The 22,771-nt window shown below is 38.9% G+C and overlaps 1 protein-coding gene across 2 annotated transcripts in view; it reads right to left on the bottom strand.

Annotated features, from left to right (window-relative positions):
* The window catches only part of PLOD2 (procollagen-lysine,2-oxoglutarate 5-dioxygenase 2), a 131,002-nt gene that overhangs the window by 107,532 nt on the left and 699 nt on the right, over positions 1–22,771 (bottom strand). The window lies entirely within an intron of this gene.

Below are 22,771 nucleotides of genomic sequence, written 5' to 3'. Positions count from 1 at the left end.
AGACTAGCAGGGGGGCACTCTTTCTGCCCCCTTCTGATGCCTGTGTCAGAAGCTTTCTCTATCTCCTTTATACTTTAATTAAACTTCATTACACAAAAGCTCTGAGGGATCAAGCCTCGTCTCTGGCCCCAGATTGAATTTGTCTCCTCTGGAGGCCAAGAATCCCAGCGTCTTATCTTTCAGCAACAACCTTTCAATAGTCCCCAAGTGGTCTGGTCCTGTCATTCCGATCGCCTCTTGGAGGGCCTGGCCCTCCCTGCCCCACTGCAGGTACAGGGAAATGTGCTGTCCCAGGGACACACAAAACACATTCTACAATCAAGACACTTGCTCTAGTCATTCCTACTGCCTGTAACGCTCACTGCTGCCACTGCTGCTTACTCACTAAGTCATGTCTGACAATTTGTGATCCTAAAGACTGTAGCCCACCAGGCTCCTCTGTCCATGGGATTCTCCAGGCAAGAACACTGGAGTGGGTTGCCATTTCCCCCTCCAGGGAATCTTCCCAATCCAGGGACTGAACTGGCATCTCCTGTGTCTCCTGCATTGGCAGACAGGTTCTTCACCACCAAGCCACCTGGGAAGCTAATGATGCTCACTCTTCCCAACAAAACCCCTTCCTTCAGGTCTGGGCTCAAATGTAACCACTAAGAAAATCCTTCTCTGGAAGAAGCACCTAACATAGCATTTCCAATCTCAGCACTCTTGTCACTAATCTCATTTTACTTTCTTCTTAGTACCTATATCCACTGGATACATCTATTTATTGCCCTTTCTCACTCCACTAAGATGAATACTTCATTGATATGAATATGCTGCTCACAGAAGAAATAACAGTGCCTAAAAAAATGAAAGATTTTATTTTGGCAAGGAAAGAAATAACTGACCATAAATTTAAGAAATTTGAAAAGGAAGATAAAGAGAGGCACACTTTATTTTCCCCTATAAACTAGAAGAGATTCTTTAAAAAGTAAAGCTGCAGAATTTCATACGGCAGATCATCTGGGACCCTGTTAGGGAAGATGCAAGTCCATACAACCTTTCGGAAAGTGACTCAAGGATACAGAACAAGAGATATAAGAACCCATATCCTTTGATTTCAGTACTTTGTTTCTTGGGCCTATCCTGTAAAAATAACACCAAAACTCATTTTTGAGAACATCCCTATGATATTATTTCTGTTAGTACAAAACAGCAAACTATATATCCAGTATTGTTTCATATTGGATATTGTTGTCATTGTTGTTCAGTCACTTAGGCATGTCTGACCCTGCCATCCCATGGACTGCAGCATGCCAGGTTTCCCTGTTCTTCACCATCTCCTGGAGCTTGCTCAAACTCATGTCCATTGAGTCAGTGATGCCATCCTACCATCTTGTTTTCTGTCATCCCACTTCTCCTCCTGCCTTCAATCTTTCCCATCATCAGAGTCTTTTCCAATGAATTGGTTCTTCCCATCAGGTAGCCAGAGTACTGGAGCTTCAGCATCAGTCCTTCCAATGAATAATTAGGGTTTATTTTCCTTAGAATTGACTGGTTTGCAGTCCAAGAGACTCTTGAAGAGTCTTCTCCAACACCACAGTTTGAAAGCATTTTACAAAGAAAACATATGAGGATACATGTACAGGAAAAGGTACTATCAAAATATTTTACATCCTTTATTAATGATAGTGGGATTATGAACAAATTGAATATTTTTAAATGTTTTCATTTTCATTGGAACCAAAAATGCAATTTTTAAATGCAGTTATACCATTTTCATGCAGTTTGTTTTATCTAAGTTCTTACTGATTCCTCCTGGTGCTTCACCATTTCTTACAAGAGGTCTGTCATTTCTTATTAAAACTTTCAGAATGATTTATAGATAAAAACATTATTAGAAAAGGCTAAACTGACAGCATACTGTGCATACATTATAGTATTGGGCACATGTTATCAAAATAAACCCAGTTTCACCATGGGCTTATTTTTATCTTCATCAAAATTCAAGCAAAAAGTTTTGAAGTGTTTTATTTAAACATACACCCAACCAAAAAGCTAAAATTCCCATGGTAGCATATTAAATCTATATACGTAATTATTAACCAAACCCATACATTTCCAATCTAGTTCTGTTTGTTTCTTCATTTTAACCCTTAAGAGTATGTACACATGATTATCACAGTGATACAAAACAAGTGTAATTTTAAAATAGATGCCATTTATTGTCACAAATGACAAGCAAGTTGTCACAAGTGATAAGCAAAACAAATATAATTTAAAAATAAATAAATGTCATAGGCAGTTGGAAAGAACTTAGAGAAGTTGAGTAAAATGAAATACATATGCATGTCCCAACTCTAAGAAATTTTGAGGAAAACTAACTTCTAATTTTAATGTAAGATAATCTTCTATAGATTTGCTCAGCAGGACTTTCAGCCACAAGGCTATTTATAGCTTCTGCTTTGAGCAGAGAAACTACAAATGTAAAAAAGTATTAGATGAAAACCAAGCTTTCAATAAAAATCACTAAAAATAAATGTATATTTATGAAGCATAGTTATGGTAATTCACAAAGGTTTGGGGGGTTTTTTCGTTTGTTTGTTTGTACTTTTGCTTTCATGAATACTTAACAAGTGGTGTCAAATAGAATCCTTCCTTCCTAAATGAGCTAGAGTTTTTCCATTATCTCTTGACCTTTGCAAATTCCAAAAGCCTTGAGTAAGTCTCAGTTGTTTCATCTCAAAAAAGACACTTTAGCCAGCTAAATACTTACTGAAATTAACAGGGTGTTGTATAAGATGAAAGGACTAGAAAATAAAAATAAGTAGCTGAAAGTGAAACAAACACTCTAAAATGGTAATTAGAGATAGCTACACTACATTGTTCCTGCATAAGCTAGGAACCACTGGACTGGCCTAAAAATGGAGGGCAAGGGGAGGTAAATTCTTATTACTTACTTACCTTTATTTTATGGTTTTATTTCATTTTTCCATGACTGTCTTCAGTAATTATTGAAATTTAGGAAAGTAATAATCTTCAAACTTTATAAGAGAGCCCTTCTTAAGAAGTTGAGCCTGTGTTTCACGTAATGCTGAGCCCACACTTGCATTCCTACTATCAAAAAGACATAGATTTCTAAAACTTTTGAATGATTTCTCAAGCTTCAGGGAGAACAATTACTGAGGTAAGTTATGGAAAAAATGACTATTAAAGCTATATTTCCCCAACTCCTTTGGAGCTAAGCTTCTAGATGAAAATCATGCCCTCCTCAGACACCTTACTATGAAATTTGGAAGAGAGATGGGCTTCCCACCATTTCTGGCTGTTTTTATTGGTAAACACAGTCAGGAAGACATGGGGTCACCCTACCTCAGTGTTCTAGTCTTCCACTTTGTGGAGCAAGAGCAGCAGGGAGACACACAGATAGGTATGCAGCAGAGGCAATGGCTGAATTCTGCTTTCTAGAGTCTAGTCACCAGCTTCCAGGGCACAAGTCAGCGGAGGCAGTCTCCTGTTCCCAGGATGCCACATATAGCCACATACTCATGCCTCAATAATCCTAATGGAGGCCTTCTGGTACCCCCCAGTTGGAAATGAGATACTAACCTCTTAGCTTGATCAGCTCTCTGCTGTTCCAGGAGTCAAGGCTGGAGGCTCAACCTTTTCAACAGTTGTATAACCCCATAATTTCTTTTGTCAAATCACCTCCTGCTCAATACATCTAGATTGGCCTCTCTCTCCTGAACAGAGCACTGACAAACAGAGGTGCCCACTTGCCTCATCGGTTGTGACTGATGTGGCATGTGTTGTCTGACTACCCTTCTGTAAGGTCTAAAGGCAAAGAAACTTCCATAGGCTTCAAGGTCTGAGGCACAGCAATTCACAGATGTGGTACCAACAATAAGAGATACTCTCTCTGTACTCCTGCAGTTTAAAATCCAGCTGAGAATATGAAGTCAGTTCACATGAAGAGGCTGAGAATAACATACTAAATCTCCAATTAACTAACAGATTATAAGCTAGCAAATAATATTGCAGGAGCCCAGCACAAACAGGGGAACAAGAAACTAGGGGACACCTTGTATATAGCATCTAATTCTCCCAGATGCAGCTTCTTGATTAGAGAAACAGAAACAGTAATGAGAGAAAGTGTTAAAATAGATGATTTTTAAGAAAGTCTCCCATTCTGGACTTCCTTGGTAGCCCAGTGGTTAAGAATCTGCCTGCCAATGCAGTGGACATGGGTTCAATTCCTGGTCCAGGGAGATCCCACATGCCCTGGAGCAACTAAGCCCGTGCACCACAACTATTGAACCCATGCACTCAGAGCCTGTGCTCTGCAACAACAGAAGCCACCACAATGAGAAGACCTCACACCACAACTAGAGAAAGCCCAGATGCAGCAATGGAGACTCAGTGCAGCCATAAATAAATACATAAAAAAAAAAAAAATTTCCCAGTTCTAAATGCAAACTAGTACAGCCACTATGAAGAACAGTATAGAGATTCCTCAAAGAACCGTAAATAGAACTGCCATACGACCCAGCAATCCTACAGCTGGGCATACACACCAAGGAAATCAGAATTGAAGATACAAGTACCCCAGTGTTCATTGCAGCACTGTTTACAATAGCTAGGACACAGAAGCAACCTAGATGTCCATCAGCAGATGAATGGATAAGGAAATCGTTGTACATACACACAACGGAATATTGTGTGCTAAGTCACTTCAGTCGAATCTGACTCTTTGTGACCCTATGGACTGCAGGCTCCTCTATCATGGGATTCTCCAGGTGAGAATACTGGAGTGGGTTGCCATTTTATTGCTCAGTTATAAAAAGACCACATTTGAGTCAGTTCTAATGAGGTGGATGAAACTGGAGCCTATTATACAGAGTGAAGTAAATCCAAAAAAGAAACACCAATACAGTATATTAATGTATATATATGGAATTTATAAAGAGGTTAACAACGACCCTATATGCAAGGCAGCAAAAGAGACACACACGTAAGAAACAGACTTTTGAACTATATGGGAGGTGAGGGTGGGATGATTTGAGAGAATAGCATTGAAACATGTATATTACTATATATAAAATAGATGACCAGTGCAAGTTTGATGCATGAAGCAGGGCACTCGAAGCCAATGCTCTGGGACAACTCAGAGGGATGGAGTAAGGAGGGAAGTGGGAGGGGGGGTTCAGGATGGTTGGACACATGTGTAACTATGGCTGATTCATATCAATGTATGGCAAAAACCGCTACAATATTGCAAAGCAATTATCTTCCAATTAAAGTAAATTATTTTTCTACAAAGTTCCCAGTTCTAATAAGATAATTTTTGGAGAATAACATGGAAAACTGTCATCAAAAACATGAACGGACAAAACCAAAGACTTGAAAATATTAAGTAGAGGGCACTTTGCTTGTGGTCTAGTGGCTAAGAATCCAGGCTTCCACTGCAGAAACATAGGTTTGATCCCCAGTTGGGGAACTCACATGTCTGTGGTATGGCAAAAAAATACAACATTTAAAATTGAAAAAAAAAAATGGTAATTTGGATTTTGACAGTGGGAAGAAACTGGAAAAACAGAAATGACTTTAAAAAAAATAAAACCATGGTATCTTGGCTAGATTAAGGAGTCTAAGTATGCATTATCAAGTGAAAATTGAGAAATAATGATAAGCACATTTGGAAATAGGGACAGCACAGGAAGTTTCTTAAAAAGGCAGTAAAATTGGAAATGTGCCATTAGACTAGAGCAGAGTTTCTCAGCCTTGGCTCTACTAACGTTTGGGGCGAAGTAATTCTCTTGAATTCCCTGAAAAAGGGAATACTCCAGTATTCCTGCCTGGAGAATCCCACAAACAGGAGCCTGGCAGCCTACAGTCCCTGGGGTTGCAAAGAGTCAAACACGAATGAGTGCCTAAGCACACACAATTGTCTAGTGCTTTTCATTGCCAGATGTTTTAGCAGCATCCCTGGTCTCTACCCACAGGATGCCAGTAGCACCCATCACTCAACACAATCAAAAATGTCTCTAGACATTACCAAACATCATATGGAGGGGGGAAAAAAATCCCCAGTTGAAAGCTACAAGCCTTGAGAAAAATTAGTATGGAAAGATGAAGCAAATTAAGAGCTTCACTGGTGACTCAAACAGCAAAGAATCTACCAACATAGGAGACCCAGGTTCGATTCCTGAATCAGGAAGATCCCCTGGAGAGGTAAATAGCAATCCACTCCAGTATTCATGCCTGGAGAATCCCATGCACAGAGGAACATGGTGGGTTACAGTCCATGGGGTTGCAAAGAGTCAGACATGACTTAGCAACTAAACAACAATTTAAAAATTTAAGAAGCAAGTATAACTATCTCATTCTGTGGTGTTACCCAGACCTGGAGTTGTGACACACAATAAATAGTGAAGAGGCCGGGGCAGGTGGGGTGGGTGGGAGGGGCAGGAACAGGGGGCAGTGGGGAAGCTATGGTGAACAGGAGTACACAAGTACCATCTTCAGGGGGAGCCCCTCAGCACCAGTCAACTAACATCATCTGCCCTGTGGGAGGGCAAATCCAAGATCTCCAAGTCTCCTCCCCGTCCCACCCATACCAAGAGAAATAAGTTTCAGACTTTTAAGTAAATTTTCCTGATTTTAAAAACACAGGACTTAGTTCAAGTTTTCTGAAAAACAGAAGGCAGGCTGAATTTGGCCTTCAAGCTGCCAGAGTCCAGATCTGCAGTCTGGACTACAGACTAAAATGATGATAGCTTGAAGGGGTGTTTAGGAGAAATTGATGGATCCTGACCAAATAAACCAACAGTTAAAAGCCAGTTTGGAGAACAGGGAGCAAAAGTGAACTTGAATAAGTATTAGACAATACGATGGAATGACTGTTGGGTGTGATAATAGCCTTAAGACTGTGTCTAAAAAAAGAAAAGCCTTATCTGTTTGAGATATTCAAATATATACATATATGCTTTCCACTACAGATGAAACAAACAAACAAAAACAGAAAGAGAAAAAATAGTGATTAAAATTCAACATATCTGAATATCAAAGGAAAAAAGAGAAATGAGGAAAAGTGACTTCAAAATTCTGAAATCAAGTAAATAATCAAAGAACATCACTGAAGAAACTATACTGCTAAACTTATTTATTTTCTTTGGGTTCCCCTGGAAAAAGTTGTCTTTATAGTTTAACTTGTTAAAACTTATTTTCTAGTATTCACTGACAGCCTACACTTTCCTCTCCATTATCAATCAGAACACAAGAATTCATTTCATGCATCATATGCTCCACTTTAAATAATGTTAATGGGAATTGCACTCTTTAAAATAATACATTTAGCTAGTAGCACTGTTGAGCAATTTCTGTTTGCAGACTCTGTGCTAAGCCTTTCACTGGTATTAGCATATTTAATCCTCAAGTCAAATGCAGAAGGCAGTTACCATTTTAAACTATGATTTAGAGAGGTTAAGTAACTTCTTTCCAGGACAATCAGCAAATAAGTGGCAGACATGGACTTTAAATACAGATTGATACCAAAACCCATCTCCTTAGCATTATCCTATACTGTCTTCCAGACAGAATGTTTCATAATTAGCATATAATCAGTTATGAATATCTGGCCTTAAAATAAATCATTTTCCCAGTAAGTCAGGTAAGCTCTGACTTGCCTTCAACTTCCATTTGGAGGTGTCTAGCCCCTTCCTGAATGGTGAACCCTCTCTGGCTGTATTCAGAAAGCAAACCTCCCTTCTATAATGCCTTTGAAATTGACCCATTGTTTGAAGAGCAAACTAGTATCTTCCTCAAATTCTTAATAATTTATTCAGGTTGAAAGTGGGATTAAAACAGCTTTCCAGATAATTCAAAGCACAATGGACTTGCACCTCAATTTATCAGAAACTCAAGAAATGTGAAGCAATTTCTTCCACCATGGAACACACCCATGGATGGCAACACAGAGTCACAGTGTCTAGGTTTCTGAACCTCTGCCAATCACCATAGCAACCAGCTAATTCCTTGTGATCAAATGTAAAGCAAATCCAGTACTGCACACTGTCAGTGTGCACAACCCACCAGGATCCATGCACACAAAACTGCAGTGTCAGAGTCACATAGAGCAACAATGGCTGGGATGTACAGTTTATTAAGGTTAATACAACATGCTATGCCATCACTTAGCATAATCCAGGTAAACAAATTCCTCATATGAAACTATTCAAACCTATATTTCCATTTAGGGCATGTCCAATTTTACATAAGCAAATTTTCCCTCTGACAGCATTTGAAGCAGTGGCACTTTCAGGTATTTCTGAATTAAGTACCTGAACCCATTAGAATCACATATTGTATAATTTTCTAACAGAACCGCAAGCAATTTCACGTTCTCTTCTCCACTTCACCTCCACCTCCTGTCACACAGTAAGACTCCTCTTCACACAATAAGACTCATTTTTCACAAGGATTTTCTACAATTCAGATATGCTCTAAACTCATTCAAACATGCACCATTCTGATTCTTAAGAAAAAGTCATACCTTACATCAATGAAGAACTTAAATTCAATTTTAGAAAAGGAGATATAACTGTCCATTCTGAACATTTCTTAGGTTTACATATATGGCTTAAAATAAGCTTCTTAGTTTATCTTTTGGGGGCTTCTCAGTGGTAAAGAACCCATCTGCCAATGTAGGAGATGTAAGAGATGAAGGGTCAATCTCTGGGTTGGGAGGATCCCCTGGAGGAGGGCGTGGCAAAAATAAGCTTCTTAGTTTATCTTTTACCTCAACCTAAAGAAACCTTCCTTACCGACTCAGCCATAAACTGTAACCCGCCACAGTGCTGTTGTCACTGGTGCAATGGAGCCATTCAGGGACTTGCTCTGGAGAAAGACCGGGCCCCTTAGGATTACACACCCTGCAGAAAAATTTCACGCTCACACTTGAGAGACATGAATACATCAACTATTTTATAATACTACAAAGGTTAATTATTTTAATGAAACAGCCTTTTCTTCAACCTTACCTACTTTACAGGAGAAATATCTGCTAAACAGATAAACATACCTGTTTATTTGCTAAATCACAGTTAGTCTCCAAAAACAACATCCAGATTAAATGTTTCTGTGATTTTTTTTACAATCTTACATTTGAAAAGGTAACAACTGTATGTTTTCAAAACTAAGCCACCCTCTTTCCCATCCAATTGTTTTCTTTGAACTGCTTCCTTCAATTTACATAAAATCCATCTACAGCTGTAGGAAAAATAGCCAGAAAAAGAGAAGAAGCAAAGACACCACCACCTCCTCCAAGGACTGGGTCTAAGACTGCATCCATTCCAGGGGTGCAAACACATTACTGTGACACTGATTGAACAATACATCAAAGAAAAGTCCAGATCAAATGGTATTCCAAATTTCTACTCCATTCTCAAGGCTTAATAATTACCTCAGGATTTCCCTGGTGGCTCAATGGTGAAGAGTCCACCAACCAATGAAGGGGGCAAGGGTTCAATCCCTGATCTGGGAAGATCCCATATGCCACAGAGCAACTAAGCCCATGTGCCACAACTACTGAGCCCACATGCCACAACTACTAAAACTCATGGCCCAGAGCCCATGCTCTGCAACAAGAGAAGCCACCACCTTGAGAAGTCCACATACTGCAACTAGAGAATAGGACTTGCTCACTGCAACTAGAGAAAACCCTGCACAGCAACAAAGACCCAGCACAGCCAAGAAATAAAATTATATTTATTCACAAAAAAGTTATTTCTGTGAGTAGCAAACACTATGCATACACAACACAATGCATACAAAAGCTTTTATCCCATGAGCTGATTTTCTTTTTATTTACCTTGCTTCTAGTTTACTAAATGCAATCATATTTTCAAGATATTTAACGCCTCAAAAAAGTAGATCTAGGTGATTTGATAAGTGTTTTAGAACAATTTGGAGAAGCACTTCCAATTCTTAAACAGCACATTTCATTAAAAAATCAACTTCAAAGGAGTTACCAGCATCATTTTTGTAAATCAACAGGACTTAGGACTGAAACAGAGAAATACAGTTATTTTTTAAAACAGTTGTGTGTGCTCACTCATGTCCAACTCTTTGCCACTCCATAGACCATGGAATTTCCCAGGCAAGAATACTGGGGTGGGTTGCCATTTCCTCCTGCAGGGGATCTTCCCAACCCAGGAATGAAACTCGTATCTCCTGCATCTCCTGCATTTGCAGGTGGATTCTTTATCACTGAGCCACCTGTGAAGCCATTAAAAACAGTTTACAGTATTTAAATGTACTGTAAGATATATGATTCTCCTCAGAAGATGGAAAACAGCTTCATATAAAGACCAGATTTTTTCCTCCTCTCACACTGAAACACTTGGAATATTTTTAAATGTAAATTTAATTCTAGTTATTCTTGGCGTTACTTACTTACCTCTAACTCAAAAGTTATTTAGAAAAAAAACATCAAAGCCTAAATCCAGCTTCTGACAGAATAATTAAAATCTGAAAATACAAACAACTTTGTATCTATGCTTTCTTTGGCCTAACAAAAATATTGATAAGTTTCCTTGAGGCCTCTTTCTGATTCCTGAGGCACTTTGTCTCCACTACACATCCTGACATTTAGAATTTCAGAAGCATCAAATAAGAGAACTAGAGAGCATACATTACAAAGAAGTCTGGAGAAGAAAGGTAACTGGCTATTAGTGAGTGAAAGGGTTGGAACTTAGATGTAGGTTTCCTGATGCCCAAATGTCTATGGTCTTCCCAACAGGCCACGTCATCATAAGTGCCCTTTTGATTTGTTCAGTTTTAATATGCATTATTTTCCATGTAAGCAGCTTAGAATTTCAATGTGGAACCAGACTGAGCCTGAGGAGCTTTTTGTTTTTCATGGTTTTCTACTTTTTCTCCACATAAGGCAACTCAGAACACAGACTAGACATTCAATTAATACTCATTGAATTAAATTTTCAAATATCAATTGTCACCCACACAGACCCTTTCTCCCACGTCACCCAGGTATCCTGGAATTCAATTCAATTTACCCAGAATTAGCACAGACCCAACAGGTTAAGGACTCAGTCCCATAAGTATTCCCATTTCAGATACCATCACAAGCAGAAGGATCCCAGGTTATCCACAACTTCTGCCTGACTTTGCTACAAATCAGAGGTTCCCAAGACTCCTCTCCTTGGGCTCAGTAATTTGCTAGCAGGCTCAGAGAACCAAGGAAAATAGTTGACTTACTACTGCTCATTTATTACAGAAGATATGTGTTAAAGGATACAAAGGAATAGCAAGATGAAGAAATACACAGGGAGAGGTCTACAGGGTCCCAAGGGTGGACCCTGTCCCCATGGAGTCAAGTATACACTAACCTTCCTGGTTTGTAGATTCTGAAGCACTCCAAGTGCTGTACTTTGGGGATCTCTATAGAGGCATTCTGCAGAAGCGCACCAGCTGCGACAGACCACGCAGAAACATGACCATGAAGTGCTACCCCTTGTCCAAGGTCAGGGGCGGCAACAAAGAGTGACAGGCTGCGACGTCGCTGAAGAGGCTGAGAGGAGCTCCCCCACATCCAAGGTCAGGGGTGGCAGCCAAGACGAGCTACCCCACTTCCAAGGTCAGAACTCGCCATGTCGGAAGGTACCCAATGTGCTACTGGAGAAATAACTAAAGAAAGAATGAAGGGATGGAGCCAAAGCAAAAACAATACCCAGTGGTGGATGTGACTGGTGATAGAAGCAAGGTCGGATACTTTAAAGACCAATATTGCATAGGAACTTGGAATATTAGGTCCATGAATCAAGGCAAATTGGACGTGGTCAAATAGAAGATGGCAAGAGTGAATGTCGACATCCTAGGAATCAGCAAACTAAAATGGACAGGAATGGCTGAATTTAACTCAGATGACCATTATATTTTCTGCTGTGGGCAGGAATCCCTTAGAAGAAATGGAGTAGCTATCATGATCAACAAAAGAGTCTGAAATGCAGTACTTGGATGCAGTCTCAGAAACGACAGAATGATCTCTGCTCGTATCCAAGGCAAACCATTCAATATCACGGTAATCCAAGCCTATGCCCCAACAAGTCACGCTGAAGAAGCTGAAGTTGAATGGTTCTATGAAGACCTACAAGACCTTTTAGAACACCCAAAAAAGATGTCCTTTTCATTATAGGGGACTGGAATGCAAAAGTAGGAAGTCAAGAAACACCTGGAGTAACAGGCAAATTTGGCCTTGGAGTATGGAATGAAGCAGGGCAAAGCTAATACAGTTTTGCCAAGAGAACACACTGGTCATAGCAAACACCCTCTTCCAACAACACAAGAGAAGACTCTACATGGACATCACCAGATGGTCAACACCGAAATCAGGTTGATTATATTCTTTGCAGCCAAAGATGGAGAAGCTCTATACAGTCAGCAAAAACAGAGACCAGGAGCTGACTGTGGCTCAGATCATGAACTCCTTATTGCCAAATTCAGACTTAAACTGAAGAAAGTAGGGAAAACCACTAGACCATTCAGGTATGACCTAAATCAAATCCCTTATGACTATACAGTGGAAATGAGAAATAGATTTAAGGGACTAGATATGATAGACAGAGTGCCTGATGAACTATGGACTGAGGCTCATGAGATTGTACAGAGATAGGGATCAAGATCATCCCCATGGAAAAGAAGTGCAAAAAGGCAAAATGGTTGTCCAAGGAGGCCTTACAAATAGCTGTGAAAAGAAGAGAAGCAAAAAGCAAAGGAGAAAAGGAAAGATATTCCCATTTGAATGCAGAGTTCCAAAGAATAGGAAGAAGAGATAAGAAAGTCTTCCTCAGAGATCAATGCAAAGAAATAGAGTAAAACAACACAATGGGAAAGACTAGAGATCTCTTCAAGAAAATTAAAGACATCAAAGGAACATTTCATGCAAAAATGGATTCGATAAAGAACAAAAATTGTATAGACCTAACAGAAGCAGAAGATATTAAGAAGAGATGGCAAGAATACACAGAAGAACTGTACAAAAAAAGATCTTCACAACCCAGATAATCACGATGGTGTAATCACTCACCCAGAGCCAGACATCCTGGAATGTGAAGTCAAGTGGACCTTAGAAAGCATCACTATGAACAAAGCTAGTGGAGGTGATGGAATTCCAGTTGAGCTATTTCAAATTCTGAAAGATGATGCTGCAAAAGTGCTGCACTCAATATGTCAGCACATTTGGAAAACTCAACAATGGCAACGGGACTGGAAAAGGTCAGTTTTCATTCCAATCCTAAAGAAAGGCAATCCCAAAGAATGCTCAAACTACCACACAATTGCACTCATCTCACACACTAGTAATGCTCAAAACTCTCCAAGCCAGGCTTCAGCAATATGTAAACCGTGAAATTCCAGATGTTCAAGCTGGTTTTAGAGAAAGCAGAGAACCAAAGATCAAATTGCCAACATTCGCTAGATCATCGAAAAAGCAAGAGAGTTCCAGAAAAACATCTATTTCTGCTTTTTTGACTATGCCAAAACCTCTGACTGTGTGGATCACAATAAACTGAGGAAAACTCTGAAAGAGATGGGAATACCAGACCACCTGACCTGCCTTTGAGAAACCTATATGCAGATCAGGAAGCAACAGCTTGAACTCGACATGGAACAACAGACTGGTTCCAAATAGCAGAAGGGGTACGTCAAGGCTGTATATTGTCACCTTGCTTATTTAACTTATACGCAGAGTACATCATGAGAAATGCTGGGCTGGAAGAAGCACAAGCTGGAATCAAGATTGCTGGGAGAAATATCAACAACTTCAGATATGCAGATCACACCACCCTTATGGCAGAAAGTGAAGAGGAACTAAAAAGCCTCTTGATAAAAGTGAAAGAGGACAGTGAAAAAGTTGGCTTAAAGCTCCACATTCAGAAAACTAAGATCATGGCATCTGGTCCCATCACTTCATGGGAAATAGATGGGGAAACAGTGGAAACAGTGGCTGACTTTATTTTTGCGGGCTCCAAAATCACTGCGGATGGTAATTTCAGCCATGAAATTAAAAGACGCTTACTCCTTGGAAGGAAAGTTATGACCAACCTAGATAGCATATGAAAAATCAGAGACATTATTTTGACAACAAAGGTCCATCTAGTCAAGGCTAAGATGTTTCCAGTGGTCATGTATGGATATGAGAGTTGGACTCTAAAGAAAGCTGAGTGCTGAAGAATTGATGCTTTTGAACTCTGGTGTTGGAGAAGACTCTTGAGAGTCCCTTAGACTGAAAGGACATCCAATCAGTCCATCCTAAAGGACATCAGTCCTGGGTGTTCATTGGAAGGACTGATTTTGAAGCTGAAACTCCAGTACTTTGGCCACCTGATGCGAAGAGCTGACTCACTGGAAAAGACCCTGATGCTGGGAGGGATTGGGGGAGGAGGAGAAGGGGACGACAGAGGATGAGATGGCTGGATGGCATCACTGATTCGATGGACACGGGTTTGAGTAAACTCTGGGAGTTGGTGATGGGCAGGTAGGCCTGGTGTGCTGTGATTCATGGGGTTGCAAAGAGTCAGACACAACTGAGTGACTGAACTGAACTGATAGAGGCTTCATCCCATAGGCAAGGTCAATTATTAACTGGTTTTCAAAACCCTCTCTCTCTCCAGAATATGGAGGGGTAGGGCTGAAAGTTCCAAGCTTCTAATGATAGTTTGGTCTTTCTAGTGACCAGCCCCATTCATGAGCCCACCAGGAGTTATCTCATTAGAACAAAAGATGTTCCTATCACCCAGGAAATTCTAAGAGATACAAGAACTCTGTGTCAGACACTCTTATCACTCAGGAAATTACAAGGGTTTTTAGGAGTTTTATGTCAGACACCAGGCTCAAAGACCAAATATTAGCAGGAACTGGGGAGTAGAGACCAAACTAAATGTATATTTTTTATTATCTTACAACCTACTAATATTTTAGCCACCTGATGCAAAGAACCAACTCATTGGGAAAGACCCTGATGCTGGGAAAAATTGAGGGCAGGAGGAGAAGAGGGTGACAGAGGTGAGATGATTGGATGGCATCACCAACTCAATGAACATGAGTTTGAGCAAACTCCAGGAGATAATGAAGGACAGGGAAGCCTGGGGCACTGCAGTCCACGGCCGCAAAGAGTTGGATACAATTTAGCAACTGAACAACAATAACATTTATCTAAGTATGGACTTTGTGTATTCCAACCCTGGAAAAGAAAGATCTGTCTGGGTAAAATAAAATGGTGAGAATAACTGAGAATTGGGATGGAAGAGTGGAGAAAGGAAAACTGAGCAAAGACACATAATCTATAAATCCCTAAGGATGTGCCAGGTATGCAGGCCTTTAACTAAAGTCAGAATAGGGCAAGAACTGTGAGTCTCTACTTTGTGTGTTCATTGCTTTGCTTTTGGTGGTTTTCCAGTTTGGGGTTTTGTTTTGTTTTCCTCTTGGTTACCTAGTAATGTCACTGTTTAAAAAATTCCAACCCTGTTTAAACTAAGAAGAAAAGGAGAATTGTCCCTCTCTGGACATGGCCAACAGGAATTTCAGAGGCTCTAGATGAGCAAGCACTCTGGTCACAGTTGTGGTAGTGCAGGAGAACGGGGGAGCGGGAAGCCTTGGAAGACAAGGGGCCTCAGAGCTGGCTTAGGCAGGACTGGAAAATCCCATCAGAGGGCTGGTTTACCATCTGCAGAGCAGCACTGTAGGACTTCCCCCAGGGAATTGAATTAGGGAGGTCATTTGAATCTTTCTGCCTGCAAACTGTTAGCCAGGTAACTAAAAAAAAAAAAAGAAATTAATTCTATTAATATATTTTCTTTTTTTCTTTGGCAAGCTAAAATAGCCACTGGTGTTTAGTATACTCCTAGACCCGGGAAGAAAGGATTAAATGTTTAAAGAATCAGTTTGAGAATGCATTTTAAAAATCTAAAAGTAAATGGCTTCCTTCCTGGCACATTATTGACCAGGGGATTGAAGCAGGAATCAATGCCTGTGGCCAGCAATTTGTTATGTAAGTGAATATTGAAATGTTTACAGTCAATAACACTTGGGTAACAAAAGATGTATTAATAAGTCTCTGGTTAATAATACGTTAGCCACATATGTAGCACCTATAAGTAATTAGCAACTTAGGCTCTATAAAGGTTGTAACTTCAAACCAGTAAAACAGACTAGTCTATGACAGAGCCTCACTGATGGCTCTATGTTGGGGATCTGTGTCACTGGAACTAACATGCAGAGTTTCTGGGGCTTTTTCTGAAAAATGCCCCAGAATCAGGAATTCAAGGCTGCCAGGATTCCACATATTTCTTCCACTTGCTGCTGTGCCTGGAGAGTGAAGCTGCATGGCATGATACATATTCAGTGTCCCCTTAGTGCCCCTGAATATCTGGGTCTGACCGGGGCTGGTGATGAGAGCAATGAAAACTGTGTATGCTTCCAAGTTCCTTCCTGCCATAAGAATCTTTACCGTATAACGTTCACATCATTAGAAAAGTAGAACCACAGCACTTTAACCAGAGGAAAATCCTCTCTCTCTCTCCGTGGAAGAAATGTTGAAATAGATTAGCAGTAACTAGAAAAATAAACAGAATTCCTTTTAAAAATTTGAGTATGTAACCCTAAAGTAAATGAGTAGATGACTGTTTAATGTAGTAACACCAGGACATCTATGCATTCAAAATAATAAAAGTAATATTAAAATCAACAAAACAAATGAGTTTTAATTATTACTGTATCCCATTTTATAAATTCGATCATGTTTGCTAGAGGAAGCACATTTCCTGACCATTTAGCCCCCTCATTTTTGCTGCATGTCCTTGAAAATTCTTATTTGTTTTAAAAGTTTTATAGAATGTATTAACAATAATAAGCATGAAATTACAATGTGGTTTCTTCTATTTCTAGTGAATATTTTGATTATAAAGTAAAGATTGTCTATTCACCATTCATTCAAAATTTTCTCCGTAACTAAATAAAATGTAATTCCAACCCTATACAAACTAAATTTTGAACCAAATTTTTTTGTAGCAGAATATAAAGAGTAAACAAAGTATATGTCCATATTAACAAATTAAGCATCTTTGCAAATAATCACATCTTTAAGAAATAAATTTAAGGCAGGAGATATATTCATATTTCAATCAGAATAAAAAATGATTGCTATTTTCCAAAAACTGCTACAATATACTACTAACATAACCAAGGCCTGAAAAATACTTATCAATCCATCTAGTAATTAAATATGTAAATGCACTCACCTGAATTAGTTTTTTTAAGAGATTTATATTTAAAAACTAAATCAAAATCATTAACAGATGTTGATTTGCCTTTTTCAACACACAGAAGCAAACATGAAATGGAAATTTTTCCCCCAAGTATAAAATAACATACCTCCAGTCTTGGAATTTTGTTTTAAATAAAGTTATCCTGAATGGGAAACATTAAAACTAATTTAAGGCTTCTGTAATTTTATTTTATCATAATCAGTATTTTTTAAAGGAGCACTCTTGTGACACAGTTAAGAGGGTAGTAATAAACTCAGCAGCACCATAATCAAACACACATTGCAACATAATAGACTGTAAGATAGTAAGTAGCAAATCAACTATGTTTCAGTTTTTAAAAAGACAGTAAGTAGCATAATGACAACAAATCATAATACACTATTTATAATTCTATTCCTCTGCATAACTATTTCTCGGCTAATTAAAATCTCAATTGTTGTGAAAATTAGATCTGTTATTTAAGTTTAGTTTAGTGAGGCAAACACTGCAGCAAATGCAAAGAAGTAAAATGTAAAAGGATATAGCCATCATTTTAAAAACAGCAATTTCAGTCTAGCCTAAGTTTTACAGCAATGGTTGAAGAAAAATACTCATTGATAAATGTGCTAAATATTTCCTCCAAGGAATGAAGCCACAAATTCATAACCAAGTTTCTAGACCAAATTTCTAGAACACACAAAAGCTCCGAAGAAGAAATATGCATCTCCTTTCCAACGGACAATAGTGTTTTATTCATTTTGTATCGTAAGCACACTATTTACACCAAAGTACATGTCCAGTTAGCACTGAACACCAGGTTTAAAAAGATGTAATAGAGAAGCTCTCTGTTTGAATTCAAAATGCCACAGAAATCACTGGCGAAGTCTAAAATGAGAAACAGCCCTCTCAAATGCCGGAGCCAGCTGCTACTGTCCACAATCCGACTCTTTCCAAGGGGAACAGCAGATCTGCAGGAGACATGGCTTAAGTGGGAACATCGTTTCCTGAAAGTGGGCAAAGGGTTTCTGTACAGGCCTGAGGAAATAATTTTGAATTTGCAGGCCCTACAGCCTCTGTGATAATCACCACTCCACTCTGCCTTGTAGTACCAGGGCAGGCACAGATGATACGTTAATGAATGAATGTGGCTATGAGCCAATAAATCTTTATGGACCCTGAATACTGGATTTCATATAACTTTTACATGTTATGATATGTTATTTTTCTTTTGATATTTTTCAGCTTTTTAAAAATATGAAAGCCATCAATAGCTCACTAGCCATACAAAAGCAAGTAGCTGTTTATAGTTCACTGGATTTGGCCCATGGGCTGTAGTTTGCTACAAGTATCAGCAAAGGGTTTCCTTTAGGCTCTGTCTGTCCCTTTCCCCTACATTTACACAAACCTACAAATTAGTGCTCTTTAGCAAAGTGGCCCTTTTGCTTCTTTTCGATCTCTGATGCCCAGTTTCTATATTTTTCCCATAGGTCCCAAAAGTCCAACAGAACAATGGTCAGGAAAGACATGGAGTGTGGCCTCAAGAAAGGGTAGAAGCCCTCTTTTTTTGCTTTCAGCTATCTGATCTTCTATAAATGACAGACCATCCAAACATCCATTTCACTGTCTATAAGAGGATCATGGTATCCAGCCACCTGAAAGTATTTTTGAAGCTGTGATTTTACATTGAGAAAGGTAGGTAGAGCAGAAAATGCCACATGTGGAGGAGAGTTGCCAAAACCTTGTTCAGAAACAAGACCTAGCTTGATGTTTCATGGGTAAGTTCCTTGACCATGATGGTGTGTGGGTCCCAGGGAGAGAAAGTGAATTTAGTTAAAACCTCAGGGAAAGAAACAGCTAGCAATCCCATTGACTGCATGCCACTTTTCATAATTCTTCAAGGTGGCCTGAAACATATCAAACATTAACAGAGAATCTTCTTTGTGTTAAAAGAACAGGAAAGGTAGTATGAGGTGCATAAAAAGGAAAAAGACTCAACCCTCAGGCCAAAGAATGTATCATGTATTAAACATAGACATTATCTTACAAAGCAGATATGGTTTGTATAAATCAACAGCATTAAGAAGTTAGAAGGAAAGCCAAAAAAAAAAAAAAAAAAAAAAAGATAGTAGGGGGAAGAACTTTTTAGGAGCTTGATTTAAATAAAGAACAGAATTCCAAAGAGAACAGACACAAATTTGAGAGACATGTACACGTACATCTAGGGTGTACAACATAGGATATGTTAATTCTCAATTTCACCAGATATTATTAAATTTTCTCCAAAAGTGTTGTGCTTCCATTGACAGTTTGAAACTTCATCCTCACAACAGTTGGTGTGATCAGAATTTTTTAGATGCTTTAGTCAATGTGATGGGTAGAAAAGGATATCTTAATTTCATTTTCATCTCTGGTCCTCTCATTCTCCCAAATTGTTTCATATGTCTATTTTTATATGAACACAAGGCAAGGACCTTGGTCTTTTCCTCTCCACCCCGTAAATTGCCAGTTTACATCAGCAGATAGAGACAACCTTCCCTTTCCTCCATGAATGTGCCAGGGTAAATTAAAGAGTTTATAAATGAACATGCTTGAAAAATACTGGTCTTGACAGAAACATCTGAAACCACTTCCTCCATTTTTCCCTAAGACGTGGTTTCTGCCCAATTTAGACAATGGATGGTCAAGGTACCTTAGAAAACACACAAAATATTGATCCAGGTCTGGAGACTTGATTAGAATTCCTTGGCAGCAATACATCCACTGTTTTCCTTCTCTCACTGAGAAGGCAGAGAAGTGCAGGAAACATAAATTAGGGAATGAACTTGATTTGCTGACAAGTTAGGAGGGTTTTGCCTCGAAAGCTCCCATGGAAATAAAATTTTAAGGCAAAATTCCTATAAATGATTCTAGGAGAAAATGATTATTTTTAACCAAATCCTCCTCAGAGTCTTTCCATGTTGAGAATAAAGTGGCAATCAAACAGGAATGAATGCAGTACATAGCAGAACTCTCAGTCAAGAGAACAAAAAGCATTATTTTCAACTTCAGTTAACACACAGCATCAAAGCTAGGAAAAACTATAGTCCAAAAACTGATTAATATGATCCAAACAGTACATTCTCTACTACAGTGGAAAAACCGAAAATCATTATAAATATTTGTTTCCAAAAGAAAGCGTTAGTCGCTCAGTCATATCCAACTCTTTGCAACCCCAAGGACTGTAGCCCACTAGGCTCCTCCGTCCATGGAATTCTCCAGGCAAGAATACTGGAGTGGGGTGCCATTCCCTTCACCAGGTGATCTTCTGACCCAGGGATTGAACCCGGATCTCCTGAACTTCAGGCAGATTCTTTACCGTCTGAGCCATCAGGGAAGTTTAGAGTGGCTAACATCATCCTAGTCATACTATAATACAACATGGCCTCAAATACAAATGGATTTGTCTAATCCAATGGTTCCCAATCCTGGACAATTGTGTCCCTTGGAAGACATATGATTATTTTCCATTTTGAGACATATATTATATTCACACCTGAAGAAGGGTGCTCCTGGAATCCAATAGGTAGAGACAAAGGATGCTACTAAACATTGTAAAATGTTTACTACATTTATTGTAGTCTCCCACAATAAATAGTTATCTGGTTCAAAATGTAAATAAGGTCACAAAACCCTGGTCTAATCTATTTCTTCATGGCTAGCAGGGATATATTGGCAAAAATAGGGGGTTAGAGATGATAGTATTCCTTAAACATCTCCTATTGAGTAAGCTAGACAACACAGAGTTCTGAAGTATGCTTGATACTGACATAAAGTTTTCAATTGAACAATTTTCAGTTGTAATATTTTAGAAAGAAAATGGAACACAATCCATGATTCTCCCTATGTTATCAAGCACTGTACAATCTATATATATATTAGTTTATCACATCTACTTATACAACAGTTCAAAATCAAACTGGTAACTAGGCACTCCACCTATTACAAGTCAATATATTTCTGAATTTATGTGATTCTGAATTTCCCATGCCCATTCACCAAAACCAGTCTTCAGATTTCAGCAGTGGGTTTTATGTGGTCACTTTCTGAAAAAAAAAAAAATTCATATCTGAAATTTCCTTCTCTGATGTCACAATCCATTCAAACTTTACAATCCACCTCCATGAAACTTAAAAGTCAAATTAGGAAAGGAAGATGATTTTGAATGTAAACCTAAATGCAACCACAAAGAGATGTCTTCTATAAAAAGTAAGGAGTGCTGAGAATAAAGTGAAATAAAATATGCAAAGGCTGAAGAGGTCCCTCTAAAAGCAGCAAAACCCTTAGAGGTTATTTTATTTCCCAGTAAGTTTCCTTGGGTGTTTCAGCAAAGAAAGTCATTTTCCTGGGAATTATTCTTTGTCTCCAAGTTTGCTGAAGGCATTTTCTTGTCTAGATGTTACACTAAAAGATAATTTTAAAGTAATGAAAAAATTTTAGTTCAAATTTAAAGGAACCACAAAGGGTTGAGAAACTCACTTTGAAGCCATCACATATACCTGAGAAAAATAAAAGTATCCTGTAACTGACAAAAATCTATGCGAATGCTGAAGTTTCTCAAGCTAACAAAGCATGTACTGTTTGTTGTTTGGCAGGAATGTAGAAAGATGGGCAACGTACTCCACTGCAGTTTTCTGAAACACTTACAGATGAAGACAAATGTATTGCTTACATAGACCGATTAGGTTTTACACCAAATGTCAACTTCGAAATGTAGACCTAAAATAGAAATTTCTGTCCTTGTGCTTAAATAAAATTCAAACAGAAAGAGCCCTATTTACTCACCTACCCCCAAAAGACAAAATGATCTTAATTTAAAAAAAAAAAAAAGCAATACAGAAGGACATTTAAATGCAAGATCTAATTTCAGAGAGCATTGAGTTAGAGTACAAAAGTGGAAAAGCCCAAGGATATCGCATGTGCAGTAAATGGATGCAAAGTATGTTTCCACGAACATGTGGTGAGGTTCTCTTTAATCTTGCTAAATGTAAAAAGTTGTGTCTTAGATGACCTTGACTCAACTATGGACTGCAGTTCCAACTTCTGAAAACAAGGAACAGCATCAGGCTTAGGGAGAGTGTGCCTAAAGGCAAGAGAAGCGTCCCCTCCAAATCCCCAAGGAGGAAAGCTGCCTCCCGGAGGGAGGTATTAGGTAGCCAAGCCATCTTACTGAAAACAACCAAGGTTTGTGAGCGTTGTTTTTGGCAGGTGGTAGGTGTTACCGGCAGCTTCCTGGGGCGCTGGAAGGAATGTGTCACCATCAATCAGAAAGTACACTGAGCCCCGTGCTAAGGTCACAGAGGGAGTACCACCTCGTCCAGTAAGGATAAATCCTGCCAAGTCCAGCAAAAGAGGAGAAAGTAAAGTTGCAGGAAAGGTGTTGGAACCCTGGGACCTCCAAGTCCAAAATGAAACCCCCAACTTGTGTTGAAGAAAAC

Source organism: Odocoileus virginianus, chromosome 4, assembly GCF_023699985.2.
Source record: "Odocoileus virginianus isolate 20LAN1187 ecotype Illinois chromosome 4, Ovbor_1.2, whole genome shotgun sequence".
NCBI lineage: Eukaryota > Metazoa > Chordata > Mammalia > Artiodactyla > Cervidae > Odocoileus > Odocoileus virginianus.
This window is presented reverse-complemented; position numbering and strand designations above follow the sequence as displayed.